Source organism: Symphalangus syndactylus, chromosome 2 (assembly GCF_028878055.3).
Source record: "Symphalangus syndactylus isolate Jambi chromosome 2, NHGRI_mSymSyn1-v2.1_pri, whole genome shotgun sequence".
NCBI lineage: Eukaryota > Metazoa > Chordata > Mammalia > Primates > Hylobatidae > Symphalangus > Symphalangus syndactylus.
This window is the reverse complement of record NC_072424.2, coordinates 130,872,633-130,878,632: the sequence shown is the minus strand read 5'-3', so window position 1 is coordinate 130,878,632 and position 6,000 is coordinate 130,872,633. Positions and strand designations below refer to the sequence as shown.

The window sequence follows — 6,000 nt, the reverse complement described above, 5'->3', positions numbered from 1 at the left end:
CGGCTGAGCCCCTCCGCACGGTGGGCGCCGCGCCCAGGCGAGCGCGCGAGGTCGGGCGGGGCCGGGGGCCGCCCGGGGAGGGAGCAGGGCCGGGACTCTCGCGGCCGCGCGCCGGGGCCGGGAAGCTGCCCCTCTGGCCGCGCTGGGCGAGGGGCTGCGCCGGCCCGCGAGGCGCATGCGCGCTGCCGAGCGACTCTCGCTCCCTCCCCGCCCACCGCTCCCTCCTCCCCCTCCCCCTCCTCTGCATCCTCGCGGCTCTCCCTCTCTCCTCGCCCGCTGGGTGCTGAAGTTGGGCGGATGGCAGCAAACCGGCTCCGCTAGAGGACCGAGCCGCCCAGCCCCGCTCCCCCGGACCCATCGGCGCGCTGCTCACACCTCCAGGCGACCGGGTAAGACGCTGCCTCCAAAACGAGCGGTGCTAAGTAAATGACATCAAAATGTCTGCTTTGCACCAATGGATGGATTTTTTCAAGGTAGGGGGGAGGTGAAGGAAGGAGGGGGCGGAGAGCGCGACCGCCCATGCCCCGGCGGGGGCGGCTGCGCGGCGCTGGAGTCTCAGCTGTGGCCGCGGCGCCCTGAGCGGGAGCTGGGGCCGCGCCGCGGGTCCGGGAAGTTGAATCCCGCGTCGCTGCTTGGACGCGGTCCGCTCGCCGCCCTCAGCTGCTGCGGGGAACCGGGAGAGTGTCCTGCCCGCCGGGGAACGCTCGGCCGGGTCCCAGAGTTCCCGCGGAAAGCGGGGCGCCTGCTGGGGGCTGCCGGGAGGGCCGGGCCGGGGGCGCGGGAGACCCCGCGGGGGCGCGAGGTGCTGCGGGTTTTGTGTGGTTGGCTGGGAACAAGGAGAATGTGCCATCAACAGTGTCCAATCGACTGATCACCTCGGGTGCTGTGTTTCCTCCCTTATCTCTCTTTACCTTTGGGAAAATGCACTGCTCAGGTGGGGAAGGTGTTCGCAGAAGAGGTTGCGAAAATGAATCCTTTGACCTGCAGTAAAATACTGGAGGGGTGTGTGTGTGTGTGGGTGTGTGTGTGTGTGTGTGTGTGTATAGGGGGTGGGGGGTCTCTTTTGTTCCTTCCCCTCCCCTTAGTCAAAGGAAAGGGAGTCCTGGCGTGTGCGGCGCGGGGTGGATTCCACAGCCACCGAGGGGGCGAGGACGAGGAACGCCCACCAACCGCGAGTCGCTGCCCGGGTGGGCGCATCGGAGCCTCCTTTGCTGTAGGTGATGATGGTCTTTCCGTGATCGATGGAATCATAGTTTAATCTCTGCCTCCCCGCCAGCCTCCCTGCTGTCCCTCATCGAGTGCTGCGGCAGAGGCTGGGTGCAGACACGGCCGCTTTCTCCTCTTCTCTCTGCCTCCCTGTCTCCCTGAATAAATGCCGGAGGACTAGAGGATGGCGGAGGGACAGAGGTGGACTCGGAAGCCGCGGGTGGGAGCTGCTCCTCGCGAACCGGAGACTGCTGGCACCTTGTCGCGGGCAGCCCGCGCCAGCCTTGGGAGTCCCTGGGCTCCGGGAGAGCGAGCCGGGGTCTCCTGGCCACAGAGATGCCCGCGCTCCCGCCCTGCTTACGGGACCCGCCCTGCGCCCTGAGCCCTTCGCCTCGCCCGGAACCCGGGACGTCGGCTCACGTGGGAGAACCCCTGTCGCCCGGGGACGATTGACCGTGGCTCCTGGCATAACTCTCCTGACCTCCCCTGACCTTTCCATAAATGCTTCTTTCAAAAGAGTCACTGTAAGATTTGTCTGGAGAACTTCACACGCTTCAGAGTTCTTTCTTTCTTTTCTTAAATTGTTTTACGGCGAGATTCTCTCCAGCGTGGGATGGCTTTCACAAATAATAAAGAGAAATCTTAGTTTGGTTCCCATCTAGAATAAGCAGTTCTGAGGCTGGGTACCATCTGCATTTCCGGCGTTCATACATACTGGTTTTCTGGGTGATGAACCCTTCTGAAAATCATTTAATTGAAGACGTGAGAATTGATTTTTATTAGTGTAGTGGAAAATAATGCTTTCCTCCTCGATTCACAACTGCCAGACGCTGCGTGTACGAAATAATTTGCAAACCGTGAAACATTTAAAATACATTGTACTTGTTTCCAAAGTCTTCTGTAGTGAGAGTATTATCCAAGAAATATACATTATAGCACTCCTATCTAATGAAAGGGTGATTTAATACAAATGAATGAGAAGTTTGACCTCCTCCAGTTGTTACTATTGTTAAGCCATTTCTTCTGTTAACATGAACTAAAACAGTAATTAGCACACTCATGGGAGACTGGATTTATTCACTAGTTTTTATAATCTTTTGAAACCCACACTTAGAGCCACCATAGGAGAGTAGTTTATTTAGTTTTAGGTAACGAGAAAAGAAGTGTTTGTTATTACAAAAAGATTGGGTGGTATTATTTATTAAATAAGATAAATCTCCATGGCAATGACACGTGATCTCAGAGCCACGGGCACTCATCCTTCCTCCTGAAGTTAGTCTGAACGATTAAGAAAACTGTCTAATTTACAGAACAAATAACATAAGGTGTCTGTTATGCTGATTGATTTCGATCCTTTTTGCTATAGTTCCGCAACTACTCCTTGGCGTTTAATCCCCACGGAAGGGAATTAACAAGGAGAGTTAATTTACTATCCTGTTCATTCTAAGGCAAACAGCATTTGCTTCTCAAATAGCTATCTGTTCGGTTGTAGGGCTCTTCCTCTGAGGTATTTATTTATTTGAATTCATCATGTTTAAGGTCTAAATTCCTTATCATTCCTATGATCATTTTATACTTTTGCATAATAATTAATAATAATAATAATAATAAACCTTCCTTAACATTTCCTACCACGAGGGCCACGGTCTTTGAAGAAAAGGAGAAATATATATTCTTACCCGTTTGATCTTATTGTAACAGCCAAGTAAAAGTGAAAATTTTAAATCTGAATTGATTAAAATTCTGGTTGACTTACAGAGTAAAGTCTAAGAAAGAATTTACCTTTTAATCTAAAGCTGTAGAGATAATGGCCTTTGTGTCAGAAGTCCGTTTGCTAAAATACATGGGCTTTCCTGGAAAAGGAAGGTAGGCATGGTTGATGAGGTACGATGCTAAGGGGGCTGGGAGTCCATTCAACCACATTTCTGCTGAGAATCCTGTTTCTGACACTCTCCAACTCTGCTTACTTAACACTGAAAATACTACACTACCAAAGAGGGCAAATCGAAGGACCACTATGTACCCAGAGGATGAGAATAATACTATGTGATGTTAAAAGCATTTTATTTCACCTGATTGGTATAGTTAAAGTGTGAATGCATTGTGGAGGCGTAAAATTATATGACATTTCCAAGGGAGTGTCATGGGTCCTCAGACAAATACATTTTTATGGAAAACCTTAAAATAATCCTTTGCTGTAGGTAGCCAATAGGTAGCCAAGACTTTCAATGTGAGATTGATGGATGCTGCCACCTTCCTTCTCTCCCTACCCACACTTATCTCTGAAAAAAAGACAGTTTCCTAACTTCCAAAGAAATTCATTTAGACGATCATTCCTGCTATTGTGCCAGCACCTGGCACAGTATGTGGCAAAGGCAGGTATAAAATAATTTTTCCTAAATTAATAAATTTTGCAGGGTCGACATGGCTCGCAAAAGTCTTCCAAGATAAGAATTGCATTTTTAAAATCAGCACTTACACTGTTTACCAAGTACACTAGTTGGGCTCCTAAAACTCATGTTTATGGTCCTACATCTTTGGAGGAAGCAGTTTTCAGAATTGTCGTTTTGAGAATATATATGTGTTTAATACAACATTTATATTACTGATTTGTTTCCCAATTATAAAAGCAATATTTGCTTATCTTAGATCCCCTACAATACAAAATTACCTATAGGCAGATATGGATGTGAAGAGCATGAATTTTGGGTCAAGCTGGCCTTAGCTTGTATTGTGGCTCCTCCCTTTAAAAACTTTATTGCTGTAGCCAAGTTACTAATCTGTCCTGAGCCTCAGTTTCCTCAGACATAAAAGAGGGATGAAGGCAGGATGTAAGCATAAATACAATGCAATGTATATAAAGTACTGAACATAGTGCTTGGCATGTACTGAGTGCTTGTAATTATCACAATACCTAAAGAACTGCTATTGGAAACACAGCATAGTTTACCGCAAGTTTATTTCCTTTGTATAAATGCACCATTGTTTTAAGAATTTGAATCATATTCCAGAACAGGGGTCCCCAACCCCTGGGCTGCAGACGGGTACCAGCCCATGACTTGTGAGGAAGCCAGCAGCACAGCAGGAGATGCGTGGCTGGTAAGTGAGCATTAACTCCTGAGCTCCTCCTCCTGTCTGATCAGCAGCTGGCATTAGTTTCTCATAGGAGCGTGACCCCTATTGTGAACTGCGCATGCAAGGAATTGAGGCTGTGCACTCCTTATGAGAATCTAATGCCTGATTAGCTGACATGGAACAGTTTCATTCCAAAACTATTCCCCCACCCCCACTGCCATCCGTGGAAAAATTGTCTTCCATGAAACTGGTCCCTGGTGCCAAAAAGGTTGGGATGGCTCTTTTAGAACTTCATACTTCTAAAAAAAATTAACATTCCTTTGTTGCTGTTTCTCAAGAAATTAAAATTGATATTTTTAATGTGATTTAGTGACTGCAAAATAGTTCACCTTATGGATGTCTTTATTTAGCCATTCTTTTATCTTTGGATTTTGATCCTTATGCCTAAATTTTGTATGCGTATCTCTATTGCAGTGGCTCCTTTGGGCACGTTGCTTAGAACAGCTAGTTCTTGCCAACATAATGCCATTCTTTAAAAAATCTTTGCTAACCTGATAGGTGAAAATAATATTTTTCAAAGTTTTATTTCTTTGGCTACCAATAAGACTGATTACTTTTTGACATACTGATAAGCAGTTTTTGTCTTTGAGGATGGCTCATTCAGGTCTTTAGCCTGTGTTTCCACTGCTGTTCTGGTACATTTTTCTTATTTGTTTGAGTGCTAATATTAATTTTTTAAAAGGCAGAAGCAAACAAGGAAAGGAAATGCTCAGTGACAAAGGCTCCATGTGGCAAAGACTACAAAGATCACTGTGGCTAAACCAGAAAGGCTGAATCAGCCAGGGTATAGGGGTTCATCATATACTGCTACACCCCTGAGTTTTCCAACCTTTACAGTTCCTTTTAGAAGTCCAGAATCAGTAAACAGTTTGCTCACAAACACCTTACTATGAGAAGCTTGTGTCTGAAGAGTTCCCAGATAGTCATGGGTTGTTTCTGCCAGTTGCCAATGTTATAGAAGAACTTCTGAGTTTTTCTGAGATAAAGGGGTTGAAAGGAAAGATGGGAGTACATGGAGATCCTAGGGGCATTCATTGTGATTTCTCATCAAAATGAATCAATTAAGCTTAATTATAAAACCATGTCAGGTTAGAATCATATCTTACTTCAACTTGTAAGCTCTAGGTGAAATTTAAACATGTTAAAAGTAAGAATTTAATGTGTTACTTTAATGAGCTCTGTATCTGCGATGTTTCACATGATTCAGTGGTCTTGTAAGCTTCTGTTTTTGGCTTTTTAAGTTCTATAACTTTTGACAAATTTGGTTTCAAAAGTTTAATTATCTAGCTTGGAAAATCTATAAATTCCTTAGATATTAAACTAAATCTAGAAAGTATAAATGTTTTTGTTTTGTTTTTTGAGACAGGGTCTCACTCTGTCACCCACGCTGGAGTGCAGTGGCCCAGTCATGGCTCACTGTAGCCTCAGCCTCCCTGGGCTCAGGTGATCTTCCCACCTCAGAAGCTGGGACTACAGGTGTGTACCATGACGCCCAGCTAATTTTTGTATTATTTGTAGAGTCGGGGTTTTGTTTGTCTTGAACTCCTGGGCTCAAGCAATCCACCCACCTCAGCCTCCCAAAGTGCTAGGATTACAGGTGTGAGCCGCTGAGCCCAGCTGAAAAAGTGTAAAATTTTATAATCATCAGTGGTACCAGTT

General features: G+C 46.4%; 1 protein-coding gene across 1 annotated transcript in view; it reads left to right on the top strand.

Annotated features, from left to right (window-relative positions):
• The first annotated feature begins 223 nt into the window (after window positions 1-223).
• The window catches only part of RGS17 (regulator of G protein signaling 17), a 121,165-nt gene continuing 115,388 nt past the window's right edge, over window positions 224-6,000 (top strand). Inside the window, exon 1 of the mRNA XM_055267700.2 lies at window positions 224-389. The gene's annotated coding sequence lies outside the window, so the exon portion shown is untranslated. The remainder of the gene's footprint in view (window positions 390-6,000) is intronic.